Source organism: Streptopelia decaocto (assembly GCF_964273445.1).
Source record: "Streptopelia decaocto genome assembly, chromosome: 22".
NCBI lineage: Eukaryota > Metazoa > Chordata > Aves > Columbiformes > Columbidae > Streptopelia > Streptopelia decaocto.
This window is the reverse complement of record NC_138677.1, coordinates 6450441-6466327: the sequence shown is the minus strand read 5'-3', so window position 1 is coordinate 6466327 and position 15887 is coordinate 6450441. Positions and strand designations below refer to the sequence as shown.

Sequence of the window (15887 nt, the reverse complement as noted above, 5' to 3'; positions counted from 1 at the left end):
ATCAGCCCCGCCCTTCCCGGCCGGCTCACCTCCGAGCGCGGGGGGAGCCCAGGGGCACGCGCGCCCGCCGCTTCCTTTCCCCCTCCCACCCGGGGGGCGAGCGCCGCTCGCGCCGTTCCCGCCCCGCCCGCTCCCTTCCCCCCTCCGCGCGGCGCAGCGCGCGCGCCCGTGAGGCGGCGGCGGCGGCGGGAGCGCGCTCCGGAGCGAGCAGAGCGGAGCGGAGCGGGGGGCAGAGGCGCCGCGGCCGCCGCTCCCCGGGGGAGGCCGCGGAGGGCGGGCGGCAGGGCAGGGAGCGGCCGGCGGAGGGAAGGAAGGAGGGCGCTGCGGCAGCGAGGGAGCAGCGGCGCCGACGAGGAGGGGGCGAGACCGCCCCCCCCCCGCCTCCCGTTCGGGCGCGCGCTCCCGGCGATGTGGTGAGAGGGAGGCGCCCGCGGCCGGTGCGTCTGCGAGGGGCCGCCGGAGCCCCGCCGCGCCAGGTAAGGGCTCCGCGGCGCGGGGGGGGGGGTGTGTGTGTGCCCGTGTCCCCGCCGCGCCAGGTAAGGGCTCCGCGGCGCGGGGGGGTGTGTGTGTGTGCCCGTGTCCCCGCCGCCCCCCGCCGCCACACAGACGGGAGGGGAGGGGGGAGCCGTGGGGGGCGCCGCCCCGCGACATGTCGGCGGGAGCGGTGTCTGGGTGGATCCGCGCGGTGCCGCACGCGGGGGGGGCGGGCCGGGCCCGCATCGCCCGGGGGGGCGCGGATCCCGCCGCCGCGTCCGTGACCCCGGGCGGGGCGGGGGCGCGCGGGGCTCGGCCACGGTCACTAAACTTGCGGGGCTGCGGGGCGAGCGCGGGCGGCGCGGAGGTGGGGCCGGGGCGGGCGGCGGTGCAGGTAGTTTCAAAAATTCCCTGTTTTTCAATGAGAAATCAGGTATTTTTAAGAAAGCAGCGTTGCAGGTATTTTCAAAATTCCCGTCTTTTCACTGAGAAATCAGGTATTTTTCAGAGAGCAGCACGCAGGCTTTAAAGGTGAGTGAATATTTCGGGTGCAAATCACGTGCTGCAGCATTCAGATCCATCCCTTTGGACGCTAAAAAAGGCGTTTTTCTGGCAGAACGGCCCCGTGTTCCCAGGGGCTGTGCTGCAGGTGGGGACACGTGAGGCAAACACCTCCCGGGGTGCTGGGGAAACGGGGGTTAAACAGCCTCGTTATTCCTCCATAGGGTGAGTAAGGAGTGTGCAGTCTAATGACACACGGGAGCTTTCTGTTACAGGCGTGGGTTGGTTGTTGGGGGCTAAAATGTAAAAAAGACATGAGAGATGATGAGGCAGACAGGCTCCTCTCAGATGCGTGTTTTGCAAGGAAAAGACATTTTCATCCTCATCTGCGTCGGGAAGTTCAGGAGCATATGGTAGACGGTAAACTGGTTTAGAGAGGATGATGCATCAATATGGATTTTAGGCTTTTATACAGGTGAAAATAGCGGGAGGAAAATGAAGTATCTGGAGAAATTAAATAAATGATGAAGGTTAATTAGCGTGCTGGGGAGTGTAGCATAGCTACAGTGTACTGAATGGAGTTAAATTAATCTTGAATTGGGAGAAGAAGAAGAAGAAATACAGCAAACGTGCCATGGAGAACAACAACAACATGGCCATGAAGCCCTGGCTGCAGCATTGCTCAGGTTGGAGCTTGGAATGGTTCCTTCAAAGTGCTAGAGCTTGGGTGTGTCTGGTTTTTCTTATTTAACCCTCAAAACTTAAAACGCCAAAACATCCATTGCTAATGTATGAATTGAAAAGAAAAGGTAGTGAAATAAGTGCCTTTTGGTGAGAACATACTGACCAGAGACGCCTTATATCTGGGATACTTTGTGTAGAGGTGTGCTCATCTAGAAAATGTGTGATGAGCATGCAGTCCAATCGTGAAAATGCAATATATTGCAACTTGCCATAGTCAAAATCCCTTTTTATTTGGCTCTGTGAACAAACTATAGGGGGAAAATGCCCAGTAGAATATGGTAAGCCGCCTGGGGTCTGTGGCCATTGTGACGCTGGGGCTTCTAAAAAAATGAACAAATTACTTAGAGTTCCATTGCCTTTTTTTGTAGTAACTCTCGCTAAATGCATCGTTAATGCAAAAGGCTGTGTGCTCTGAAATTGCCACCGATTCCCGTGGGGGGAGCGAAGTGCAGGACGCGTCCTGCTCGGGCTGGCCTCTGCTCCTGGAATGTCGAAGCGACTCGCGTGCAGATTTAGTCTCGTAACTACAGTGTGGATTGCTGCTTATATATTCAGTGTGGCTGGATGACTAATGTAGTTTTATAAAATAAGCTACTTATCAATATCGATTGCATTGTAGCAATTCCTGTCTTTTCTAGAGGTGGATCAGCCGAGGGGCCAGTAATGCCTGTAATTTCCCGTTGTGAAATGTTAAAAAAAATCTTTTGCTTTAAAAAATCCTTCACAAAAAGTCCTGATTTCTTGTCGTCTTGATGTCCAAAGCTGCGGGTACACACAGCGATTCTTTAAACTTCTGAGTGTGGGTTTTCTTCAGAGCAGAATGAGAGGACGAGACGACTTCCTTGGACATCCAGACAGGCAGGTGGCTCTGGGGGTCGTTTCCTGATGAGGTTAAGCTGATTTTAAGAATTGGTGTAAAATCAGTGACCTCTTGTCCTTTCTCTCCCACTCTCTCTTGTACCGAGTGAAAGGCTTGAGCGGTAATTTCAGGTTGGCTTGTGCTTTGTTTCTGGTATAATGAAGATGTGCCAACCCCCAGGGATGTTTTTCAGCATCCGTAGAAGGTGCAGAAGCTGCGTGGTCGTGCAGGACCCGCTGACGTTGCTGGTGAGGTCTGTGGGAGGTTCCCATGGTCTCCAGTGAGAGCAGCGCTGAGCCTGCTCCTTGTTTCCAATGATAATCTGAAGCCTTCATCTTGAAATAACATGTTCATTTTAACTTTGAGGTAGATTGTATGCCTGTTGCATTCACTGGAGATAAATCAGTGTTTAAAGCTCACTGCATCTGCAAGTATTTGCAGCCACGGAGTGAGCTACATCATTCATCTCTGGTGTGTTTGCCAACTGGATTTTATGAGCTTTAAGAAATAAATTCTAGTTACGTTACTTAGCCCCATAAAATAACGGGACTGGAATAATTCTAAAGTACACTTGCTTGGTTTGCGTTCGTTTAAAAAGTAATTAGTTTAAAAACAAACCCTACATTAATTATAGAAGATAGTAGCTTGCGTTGTGTACTTAATATTAAGAAGGGATAAACAGGGAATTTACAGCCCAGTCTTGAAATTGTCCCACGTGAAGCTGCCCCGTCTGATAGAGTTTGAGGTTCTGGTTAAGTAACCCGGGACAGAAGGGTCCAGTTTAATGATGAGGGTGGTGGACAAATTGGAGAGGAATGAAGTTGCTGTCCTAGCGTGGAGTTGGCCGGGCAGTTCTGACGGGGGAGCAGGAGTCGCTCTAGTTGGTTTTGAATAAGAGTGCCGTGTGTTTTGGTGGAACTGTGGCCTTTCTGATCTTCAGGAAGAGGAATCTTTGAATAGCCCACAGAGCTCCCTGAACAGTCTGGGTCTCTTCCCAGGCCGCATTTATTATCTATCTTTCCAAAATGTGTCAAATAAGCTAATTTATGCTGTGATGTGAGAAACTCCATCTTGAAAAATGCCCTTTAAGAGAACATAATTAGTAATGTTATGTAAAAAGTGTAGTATGCTTTTTTGACTCACGTTTGGTTTTGTGCCACGTTGCGTGATTGTTTGATTTCAAAGGAATCATTACTTATTCATGGTGTTTATAAAATACATGTAATAATTGGTTTTGTATGTGTTCTGTGTAAAGGAAACCTCGGTTGAAGTTAGTGGGTTCCTTTTCTTGCTAGGAGTGGAGGGCTTGCTAAAAATGGTGCTTTTTCAAATTCAAAATGTGAGGGGTTTTATTATTATTTCCCTCCCACCAAACCACTGCTTGGCGAAGGTGAGAGTCGTCCAGCTCTCCCCCAGGAGTGACCTCAGGCCGCAGTCCTGAAGAGCCGACCTGGCGCAGCGGGCGCTCCAGGAACGCCAGCCGGTGAGCTCACCTCGCCCTTCCGTCCGGACGAGTCTCCGCACGCCGCTGCCGCCAGCGGGGCCGCGCTGCCGCGGAGCGAGGAGCGGTGCTGAGTGAGGAGCGGTGCTGTGCTCTGCTGGGCCTGCGCTGCCGCGGAGCGAGGAGCGGTGCTGAGCGAGGAGCGGTGCTGTGCTCGGCCCGCGCTGCCGCGGAGCGAGGAGTGGTGCTGTGCTGGGCCCCGCGCTGCCGCGGAGCGAGGAGCGGTGCTGTGCTCTGCTGGGCCTGCGCTGCCGCGGAGCGAGGAGCGGTGCTGTGCTGGGCCCCGCGCTGCTGTGGAGCGGTGCTGAGCGAGGAGCGGTGCTGTACGAGGAGCGCGGAGCGGTGCTGTGCGCGGAGCGGTGCTGTGCGCGGAGCGGTGCTGTGCGCGGAGCGGTGCTGAGCGAGGGGCGAGGAGCGGTGCTGTACGAGGAGCGCGGAGCGGTGCTGTGCGCGGAGCGGTGCTGTGCGTGGAGCGAGGAGCGGTGCTGAGCGAGGGGCGAGGAGCGGTGCTGTACGAGGAGCGCGGAGCGGTGCTGAGCGCGGAGCGGTGCTGTACGAGGAGCGCGGAGCGGTGCTGAGCGCGGAGCGGTGCTGTGCGCGGAGTGGTGCTGAGCGAGGGGCGAGGAGCGGTGCTGTACGAGGAGCGCGGAGCGGTGCTGTGCGCGGAGCGGTGCTGTGCGTGGAGCGAGGAGCGGTGCTGAGCGAGGGGCGAGGAGCGGTGCTGTACGAGGAGCGCGGAGCGGTGCTGAGCGCGGAGGTGCTGTGCGCGGAGTGGTGCTGAGCGAGGGGCGAGGAGCGGTGCTGTGCTCTGCTGGGCCCGCGCTGCCGCAGAGCGGTGCTGAGCGCGGAGCGGTGCTGAGCGCGGAGCGGTGCTGTGCTCTGCTGGGCCCGCGCTGCCGCGGAGCGGTGCTGAGCGCGGAGCGGTGCTGAGCGCGGAGCGGTGCTGTGCGAGGAGCGCGGAGCGGTGCTGAGCGCGGAGCGGTGCTGTGCGCGGAGTGGTGCTGAGCGAGGGGCGAGGAGCGGTGCTGTGCTCTGCTGGGCCCGCGCTGCCGCAGAGCGGTGCTGAGCGCGGAGCGGTGCTGAGCGCGGAGCGGTGCTGTGCTCTGCTGGGCCCGCGCTGCCGCGGAGCGGTGCTGAGCGCGGAGCGGTGCTGTGCTCTGCTGGGCCCGCGCTGCCGCGTGTGCTCTGCTGCACCGGCACAGCTAACGAAGAGGAGATGAATCACGCGTGTTGACATTTCAGCTGTTACCAGTATTTGTTATTTATTTGTCCTTTATGAGAAGAACATATTGGTGAGCGCAGGAATATCTTCCAGAGCGCACTGATGGCTCTGGTGCTGCGAAGGCTGGAGCTGCTGGTGATTTTTCTGGTTGGCTGGGGAGTGATTTGTTGTTGAGATATTTCATAATCATCGCTTCGAAGTCTTGGAGCAACTGGTTGCTCGTGAGTTTTTTGCTTGTACTAAAAAGAATAAAATAAGCAGAATATATCCCAAGGGGAGGTCTGTATGAAATGTCCTTTCACCACAAGCGGTTCCAGTCATGTTGCCCCATTTCACATAAGTTACTGAAAAGTCACCTGATTAGTGTTTCTGAGCTCGTTATGCTGATCAAAGCAGAGAAGGCTCAAAGCTGAGCTTGTTCCTGTGCTGAGCTGGAAGCAGATGCAAATAACAAATTAAGTTCCTGTGTTATCCAGGCCTTTCCTTGTTCTGCGCTGAGAAGGTATTTCTTAGATAGTGGTGTGCTCTGAATGTCGCTGAGCAGATAATTGGGATGGGCTTAGGCAGGCTGCTGGGTCACAGCGCTGCAGAAGGAAAGCTTCAGCACCCGGGAGATTATCGGACAAACAGATAAACAACTTTCTATCCTTCAGAGGTTTGATGGAATAGAATATGGAAGGGTTCCTAGAGATCAAAACCAAAGTAAAATGTAGTGGTGATGGATTTTTAGAAATGCATGATGCTTGGGGCAAAGAGCCAAAAGGAAATGTGTTGAACTTTTAGGGGAGTTTTAAAACAGAGCCAGTGGAGGGGTGCACATGCTGAGTGGATACGGTGGTTTGAATGACCCAAATTAATGTTTGTGCTTGTGGATTTTGTTGCCTTGCTCCAGGCTTGCAGGCTGCAGAACGGCCTATTAGAGAATGACCTGTTAGAGAGCAGCGTAGGGGAAAGGGGCCTGGGGACAGCAGGTGACCATGAGCCAGCACTGGGCCCTTGTGGCCAGGAAGCCAATGGGACCTGGGGTGGGTTAGAAGGGGGTGGTCAGTAGGTCAGAGAGGTTCTCCTGCCCCTCTGCTCTGCCCTGGGGAGACCACACCTGGAATCTTGTGTCCAGCTGTGGCCCCTCAGTTCCAGCAGGACAGGGAACTGCTGGAGAGAGTCCAGCGCAGCCACCAAGATGCTGGAGGGAGTGAAGCATCTCCCGTGTGAGGAAAGGCTGAGGGAGCTGGGGCTCTGGAGCTGGACAAGGGGAGACTGAGGGGGGACTCATTCATCTCCCGTGTGAGGAAAGGCTGAGGCCCAGGCTGCCCAGGGGGCTGTGGAGTCTCCTTCTGTGCAGACATTCCAACCCCTGGACACCTTCCTGTGTAACCTCAGCTGGGTGTTCCTGCTCCATGGGGGATTGCACTGGATGAGCTTTCCAGGGCCCTCCAACCCCTGACATCCTGGGATTCTTCACGTGACTTTATTTTTAAGGATATTTGCAAAATTATATGGATGTCAGGCAGTTGTTCTGTGCATATAGCTGTATGTTGCTTAATCTGTTACTTTCTGTAGTTGCTTAAGTTAGGGTGCTTATTATCTCTTCTAGCAGCTTTTGCACTTCTAAGTAATCTTAGTTTAATAGCCAATTTATATTTTATGAAGGGAGAAATCTCCCATTTGATAATTTAATGAGGATTTTCTCCTCATATTCAAATAATTCTTTCCTATTTAATTTTCAATGTAAGATTTAATTAGAAGACCCCAACTCAATTTTCTGCTGTTTCACGCCGTTATGAGATACTGAGTTTCACATTTAGAACATGAAATGTTTGCTTGAGATCTTAGTGAGCAGCTTCCCATTGGCACCGACCTTTGCGTAACACGTGTGTCAAGGCATCCTTTACTTTTTTTGCCGTTAGGAATGGGGATTTAGTGTCACAGGCACCATTAAAGAAAGGAATATTGTTCTTTGAAGGCTTAAGCTGTAATGGAGCTCCATAAGCCCACCCGCTCTTTCCTCAGACTGGTAATATTATCTGTGTCTCGATTAAAAACTAAGCTAAAGCGAAGGCGCTGGTGGCAGCAGGCGGTGCTGCGCCGCCTCCGCGGCAGAGGTGGAACCGCCATCTGGCGCTGTGTGGGTAGCGCTTACCCAAAAAGTAATCACAGTGGGAGTTCGTGCCAGTTACAAGTTGTGATCGCAAGCCAACTGGTGTCCTTCTAAATCCGCGTACGTTTCCAGAGACCAGGAGATGCAAGTGTTCGTTTTTGCGAACCTGAGGAGTATTTCAGGCGCAGGGTCTGTGCGGAGCCTTTGGTTGCTGGTGTTTGGAGAAGGTGTGAGGGGAGCGAGTCGGGGACCCCGGGCTGCGGTGCCTGCGGGACCATCCTCTGGGCACTAGAGAAGTGGGAATGATGTATTTTTTGAAGTGATGTAAGCCCCCGCTTGCATGGTTGGAACTGAGGAATCGTGTTAGAAGAGTGAACAATGAAGTGGTCTATTGACTTGAATTTGACTTGGCCAAATGGCAACTGAAATATTTTGGTTCTCCCTCCTTTGGCACTACCAACTGATGTTAAACAAATCGCCGCTACCTGCCGTGGGATGAGAAGAACCTGGCAGCTGGGTGAACAATTCTCTGTATTGCTTTTAGGAGCACGTTTGATATGGTGGCCTGTGGTGTTTTAGTCTGCAAAGTTAGGCGCAGCATCGCTGGCGCTGCTGTAACGTGGGTGCAGAACGGGTGAGCGAGTTGCTTAGTAACCTGGGTGACAGAACTGAGCGTGTACTCGCGAAACCTGTGGATGCCGTCGGCTTTCGAGGCCCTGCAGGGATGGGAAGAAAGGGTCAGATTCAAAAAGATGCTGAAAAATTTGCAACGTAAAGTATGAACAAATTAATTTCTCAGTGTTTATTCTGAATAAAAAGAATGGTCAATAGTATAAATACAGGAAAGCAGGAACAGTGCAGTTTGGAGCATGCAAAACTGTAAATATCCACAGTGAGAATGAACCCCCCTATTTGTTTAGTTCTGTTTACCGAGCTGTTTCTATTCAGAAGTCTGGTTTCGCAGAATCCCAGAATGTCAGGGTTGGGAGGGACCTGGAGCAATACATAAAATAATGCTCTCTCGCTTCCCCCCAGACTGTTCTCGCAGAGGAAACAATCATTTTGGTTTCACATGGCTTGTGTACGGTGACTGTTGTAAGAAACAAACCCCAGCTCTCCTTGACGCTAAGGCTGACAGAACTACGGCTGCAAAGTATTCATTCCCGACTGTCAGGGCTGGTTTTGTTGGTGGGATTTCCCAAACCTGGCCTAAATTTTCAAATGGTTTCGGTTTTCTGAATATTTTCATATGTTGTGACACCAGCATAAAATGGAAAACTGAGCTGAAAATCGTTGACTTGTATGTTTTCTTCTTCCCGATGTGCATGGTTTGCAATAAGAATAAATGCTGTAGCCTTTTCGAGCTCTGCAAGGCGCAGGGTCTGGCTCCAGCACTTCGGTGTATGCCATAATAAATGTGTCCAGACCAAGCTTGGACGAGTTTAAAAAATAAGCCCATGTAACATCTCTAATGTTATATGTGAAGTAATCTTGGACACATCTTCATTGTGTTTGGGGAGAAAAAGCTGTTATTTTGATGATGTACGTGCCTGTATACATGAAGGCAAACAAGGTTGTCAGGTTTTCTGAGTGCCTGTGGAGGAAGGGAAGTTCAGTCTCACTCTGAATTACTGCAGATAATTCAAAGGAACTACGTCATTGTTCTGGAGGAGGAGTGGGTTCTGTGTGTTTTCAGATGCTCTGTAACACATCATTAAAATGTAACTGCGAGGAGCTGGACAGAGAGCTCTGGTGAAATCCCGAGTTCCCTTCCCGTGTGCCCGCTCTGTGTCGGGGCTGCTGCGGCTGGAACGCGTCTGCCAATGGGAGTTGGTCTGATGCTTTTTTGGATAAAACACAAATAGGAAATGATTATTAACAGTATAAATAGTAAAATTAAATTTATGATCTTCTTCCAAATAAGAAACCACTTTAAATATTCATCACTTTGTTTACGTGTTTGATGTGCCTAGTTTGATGGCAAGATTCAGTATTTATAGTTGGCTGCTTTTTAGATGAAGAGGTGTCCAGGTTTCATATTGTATTATCTGTGTAACTGTGAATCCAGTGTTTTCCTTTAGGAAATGGCTTTTATCCGTCTGCAGTTTGCTAGTGGGGTTTTACTAAATTACATGTAGAAATATTGTAGGCAAAGCCATGAAACACTCAGGACGTATTGTAAGAAAGCTAGAGAGAGAACCTGATATTTTGTCAAATGTGTTCAGTTTGTTTTTTCACTAGGTTGTGTTGACTTCTGGTATAGATATCAGATGGTGAGCTTTTGCATGTTACTCACTACAGGAACATCAGGTTGGTTTTCCTTCCTTTATTTGTGCTGTTCCTCTTCCTCCTCCCTCCCCCTCCTCATCCTGCTGTTGTTTCATCTGTGCAGCGTTGTTTAATTGGAGTATTGGGCCAGCAGTTGCTCTGTGGTCCCTCCCGTGTCCGTGAGACGCGCTGGTTTTCAGCCAGGACTCGGTAGGGTCTGCGTCACGGCCACCGCTGATGTACTTTCTGTTCACACGGTGACTCTGTGAGATCTCCTGGATTGAAACCTTTGGTACGAAATGAAGCCCCTCGCCTTTCCATGCTTAAGTGATTTTAATGGTGCTTCTCATTAGTAATGGGAAGGGTTTAAGTAAATTAGCGCACACAAAAGCACTCCTTCCCATTTCTCTTTTCCATTGACGTGGAAATCTTCACAGAATCCCAGTGTCAGGGGTTGAAGGGCCCTGGAAAGCTCATCCAGCGCAATCCCCCCATGGAGCAGGAACACCCAGCTGAGGTTACACAGGAAGGTGTCCAGGCGGGTTGGAATGTCTGCACAGAAGGAGACTCCACAACCCCCTGGGCAGCCTGGGCCAGGCTCTGCCACCCCTCACCCCAACAAGTTTCTTCTCAAATCCAAGTGGAACCTCCTCAGTTCTGTAACTCTTCAAATCTGCGTTTTCAGGGTGGAATCAGAAAGCTCGGAGCTGTTGGCTAACAAGAGCAGGATGAAGCAGAGCTTGTGTGTACAGCGTGGAATTCTTCTGCAGTGTGCTATATGCTGCGGTTTCAAGTGTGCTTATACAATGGCTTTATTTATAACTGCTTGTAGTTTAAACACGTCGTCTTAAGTAGTCAGGCCTATTTTAAATATTACTTTCATACTTAATAAAAGATAAAAGGTGTATAAATGTGCATATACATGTGTTCCCTTGTTGGAAGGCTTGAAGAAGTGACTTAAAGCGGAATATCCACTTCAGCAAAGTCACAGTTTTCCTGCACAAATATAGTTAGCCAGCTACCAAAAACAATTAAAGCCCAGTGAAACAAGCTGTCAGTGAAATCCCCCTTTCATGGCTGTATTTCACTCAACATTTAACGTATCGTCTGTAGTGTGGGCAGATTTTTTTGTTCGGTTCGTACTGAAGTCCCTGTTAAACTTTGAGCCGCGCTGGCAGTGCTGGAGCAGGCCTGGGATGTTCACAGCTGCTGCTGTGCCCGCTGGCTTTTCAGTGCCAGGAGATCGGTGGGCCATTGGGTCTCCTCTTCAGTTATTTGCTGACATCTATTAAAATGTCAGTTAATTACAGTAAGTCTCCCAACCTTGAATTAGTCTGGAAGGAAAATGTTTTTCTTGGTGTATACTTAATGTAACCCATCATTTTATGGTCACGTTGGCGTGTGTGTTATGAGCGCGGTACCCAAAGCAGCCAGTTAATAAATAATGACCGATCTGGAGATAGAGCAGGGAGGGTGGACAAACAGGCTGTATTGAATGTTAATAAACACGTTATGGTGATTAGTGTCTGAAGGCATTAGAAAGGCGAGGGCTTTGTAGCACTAGTCATTAGAACAACCAAACAGAAATCACTGCGCTAGTCGATAAGTTGGGAATTTTGATAAACGTTATTAAGTTGTTGAAAAAAGGGGATGCTCCACTAACAGCGTGGAACTATTTCCCATTGTTAGTATGGAACTGTTTGTGAAGCAGGAAATAAGATGGAAACTGTGTACAGTTCTCCTAGAAAAGCAGGAGTCTGAGTGGCGAGGGTGGCCCGGTGGGGGTGTCGTCTGGATCTGACGTGCGGGTGCTGGACGTCCGGTGCTGTGGGCTGTTTTGTTTTTTAAGCCGTATGGGGTGAGCAGGGAACTCTTAAAGCACGTGAAGGCATGGACAGTTTTCTCTTGGGTTTTTCCCCATGCTTCCATTGGTGTTTGGCCACTTTCCCATAGTTATTTAGAGTGGTGATCACGAAGAAACTGTTGCCAATTTAGAATATGGTAGAGTGGCTGCTTGCTTAATACTGTTGAAAATCAGCCAAGACGCAGCTAATTATGGACCGAAGTGTGATGCTGTATGGTTTTATTTGTGGAATTCTTGATTTATCAATGGTATACGTTCCTATGTAATGAACTCTGTAAGTACAGTAATTATATATGGGAACAGATGATTCAAATCTTAATTAGAGAATAAGAAGTTGAGAAGACAAACTCTTTATCAAGATGGAAACATGAGACTTGTTTTCCGGATTAGTCCCTAATAAAGTTAGGTCAGTTGTATTTACGTTACCATAATGTAAAGAACATTGCCATTTTCCCAGTGTTTGATTTGTCAGCTGACAGGCGTCATTAAAACACACATTTTGCTTACAAATGAATTTATGTGAGTTAGAACTGGAATCGAGACGATTTTTTTGTCACTATGTATTTTGTTTCCCTCGTACGTATGTGCGAAGAATTGAAACTGTGATCTTTATTTTATTTTAGAATAGCATCCAGGCTTACTCAATTGATCAGATGAATACCAGCTGGTGCGACTGACAGCCAAAACTAGAAAATAACCTCACTTAGTGATGGAAATCCCTATTCATGAGACCATTTCAGAGCCTCTCTCCTTTCCAGCAGGACTGGTTGAGCAGCATGTTCTGATCACTGGTGTAGAGGATGGTTTGCGAAGACAGATGGTCACTGTGTTTAATGTCTGTGTGTTAATATTCTGTTGATAAAAGTATGAGTAAGTTGTTAATTTCTCTGGGAAAATATAATTAAACTGTTGAGATCAGGGTACATGTGACCTATACTACGTTTGGTTTAGAGGCGTCAAATTCAATTAGATTTGCAAAATTGGTGTGAATTTTTACCTGTTTGCTTAGGTTATGGGGAAAAAAACCATTGCATTGGCTGCTTGAGGACGAATAGAAAACTACTCTTACATTTCACCCTGTTAACTGTGGTAGGCAAGGCTGCTTGAGGGTAAAGGCGCCCAAGACAGCTGGTCAGTGTTCAGGGGCTGTTTCTGGCGGCACAAGATCAGAGCATCCCGACACGTGGGCAGTCAAGGAAGGAGCCAGGAGAGCTGCTGGTTCAACAGGAGCTGCTGGGGATGCTCAAGTGGAAGAGGAGAGTTTCTAGATCCTGGAAGGAGGGGCTGGCCACTTGGGAGAATATCAGCCTGTTGTCAGAGGGTGTAGGAGGCAACTAGGAAAGCTAAGGCCTCCTTAGAATTGAACCTGGTGAGAGGGGTCAAGGACAACAGGAAGAGCTTTTTCCAATGCGTGGCAGATCAAACTAACAGCAGAGGCAACGTAGACACTGATGAACGAGGTGGGTGCCCTGGTGACAGAAGATACAGAGAAGGCAGAGTTTCCCACGTCTTGGGAAACCGGAGAGGTGCCTGAGAACTGGAGGAAGGCACGTGTCCCTCCAGGCTTCAAAAAGGGCAGGAAGGAGGACCCGGGGAGCTCTAGACCGGTCACCCTCACCTCCACCCCTGGGAAACTGATGGAACCACTTCTCCTTGGTGCCATCTCAAGGCGTATCGGGGAGAAGAGGGTCATTAGGGGCAGTCATTAGAGAGCAGGGTAGGGGAAAGGGACCTGGGGACAGCAGGTGACCATGAGCCAGCACTGGGCCCTTGTGGCCAGGAAGCCAATGGGACCTGGGGTGGGTTAGAAGGGGGTGGTCAGCGGGTCAGAGAGGTTCTCCTGCCCCTCTGCTCTGCCCTGGGGAGACCACACCTGGAATATTGTGTCCAGTTGTGGCCCCTCAGTTCCAGCAGGACAGGGAACTGCTGCAGAGAGTCCAGCACAAATACACACACACGCGGGTACTAAAATCAGCGCTCTGGTCTTTTTCGATAAGTACCAAGATGTTTCTTGTGGCTCTTTGATGAACTTTTTATAAGTACATGATGACAGAGCAAAGGGCCAAGGACTGAACTCTTGATTGAGTGTTGGATCCCTTCATGGGAGTTGCGTTTGTGTAAGGACTGAGTTTAAAAAAAACCCCAAACACTAAGGGGACTTTCAGGATTTTTGGTAGGCTGCAGGAAAAGCCTTGGAAGTACTGTATTACTTTTTAAACAGTATCGAAGGCAAGTGGTATCTCCTGTTTGAAAAGTGGTGAGAGGGAAGACTCAAGTGACCAGCATTCGTATTGATTAGCAGAGATGTAAAAGCACGAGCGTTAACTTCGTGGTGGTGCTGGAGAGCGGGCTGTGGTGGCCCGTGCAGTAGTGCTCTAGGAAGGGACGAGTCCATTCCTGGGGGGGCGGGCTGTGGTTCCGTGCCGCGGGAGACCCCCGCCGGGCCGAGGGCATGCTGCTAATGCTCTGTGTTTAATGTCTTTCAGGACTGTCAGTGGATGGAGGAAGACACTTTTTACTAGAGATTTAACTTGCCTAAAGATATCAAGGTAGGAGAATTTTTTTCAACGGTCCCGTATATTCTTAATTGTTTAAAAGTTGCTCTGGGTTGTTTCTTTCTTAATCTGTGATCGCCTGGAGTTGCAACGTGGCTCATGGATCTTCCTGTGTCAGTTTTACCAGTTTTTAACCTGATTGTTTCAGTATTTAGGGGAAAGGTGTAACAGCTTTCACTGTGTGTTAGTGTTTGATCGGTCTGTATCTTTTCCTGCTGGAGGTGGTCAGCACAGAAATCTTCTGTGTTCTGAGAAGATCTCCAGGGCTTGTCAGTGGCTCGAGCTTCAGTTCCATAGTGCATGTCCTTGAGACTCAAGCAGGTGTGCAGCTGCTCGGTCATTTAAAAAGCAAGAAAATAATTCCAGTTCCCTTCAGTCTCTTGAAGTAGTCAAGTGCTGCAACGTCTCCTGCCACTTCATACATTGCCTGGTTTTTTGTTTTCAGTTTCCGTCATGCCACTGTATCTTCAACATGAAGTTAAGATCGAAAAGAGCCCCAAATAGAACATGCAATGTGTAGCTGGTGTTTATTTGAGTGACGGATTTTTGGCTGCTCCATGTCGTAGCTAAAAATTGAAATGCAAGCGGTTCCCGATGGGGAATCTTGCTGCTCTTCAATCATCTGGTGGTTTGGGGCAGAATCAGGATTGTTGGTCCTGGCAGAACGAGGCTTGTTGATTCCAGCTCTAGAAAGTGCCCTGGAATTCCTTCCAAGGCGCAGTTTAACTAGGCTCAACTTTGGTAGAACAGTGCCCCGTGTTGTTTCAGGCTTTAATACCTATTTCGAATGGTGGTTGGTGGAGGGCAGCGACCAATAATATTTACAACCAAAGCAGTGATTTTCAGTGTTATGGGCAAAGCAGAAGACACTGAGAGCGCTGCAGCGGAGCGGACGGACGGGAGGTGATCGTGTCGCTGACTTTGCCTCGCTTGTCAGTTTTCTCGGAGGCTGTATAATTGACATTGTATGTGGAGAACATGGGTGTCCCTTGTGGATTCAGTCTGTACCATTAATCTAGAATTAGAAACCAGGTTACGCAAAACGATCAAGCCCTGTTCAAAATTAAGTTTCCTTAATTTCAAGGTCACCACATTTTCACATGCAAGAGAGAAGTTGTGAGTTCTGGTGAGTGATGGCATTCTTACTCTCGTGTTTCTGATCTCATTTTAAAGAGTTAGTTAGTATTTCTGGTGTTAAATCCCATTTGGGAGAAGATGTGAAGATCTGTCTGTCCATCCCCTTCACATCCAGCCCCCCATCAAAGTGATTCAAGTTCAGGCTTTCATGAGCAAATGTAAAATGATGAATTTTTGTTCACATTCAGTTGTGCTAAAGCCTATTGGTTTAGAGAACTTTGTCTAATAAACTCTTAATTGCTTAAAAACCTGTAATGGGTAGGGTTTAGCCCTTTTAATTCCTTTTTTGTTTTCCTTTTTTCCAAATAATCCTATAAGTTGTTGGCATTTTTACGAGATTACAACAATGCTCTTTTCATTCCGAAAGTTCCTAGAAATATTTAATCCTGAAATTCTGCTCCTGTGTTTTTAAATGTGTGTGAACCAAGCTTATAAATATACGATTGCTTTGACTTCAGAGTTATTTTAATCGGTTATTCGCGCTGCTGTTGTGAGTCGGGGTTTAATGCATTTGATCGCTGTGCAGTGTGTGGGGTTTGTGACAATTCCCAGGTACCACGTGCGGCCTCTGGGTTCCCGTGAACGTCGGAGCGTTTCTTAAATGTGCTTTTCTGGGCTACTAATCCCTGTCATGAGGTTGTCGTTCAAAACCTCCTCTTGAATT

General features: G+C 49.4%; 1 protein-coding gene across 2 annotated transcripts in view; it reads left to right on the top strand.

Annotated features, from left to right (window-relative positions):
* The first annotated feature begins 351 nt into the window (after window positions 1-351).
* The window catches only part of TANC2 (tetratricopeptide repeat, ankyrin repeat and coiled-coil containing 2), a 120529-nt gene continuing 104993 nt past the window's right edge, over window positions 352-15887 (top strand). For both annotated transcript variants that reach the window (XM_082070867.1, XM_082070866.1), the window contains exons 1-2: window positions 352-476; window positions 14018-14080. The gene's annotated coding sequence lies outside the window, so the exon portion shown is untranslated. The remainder of the gene's footprint in view (window positions 477-14017; window positions 14081-15887) is intronic.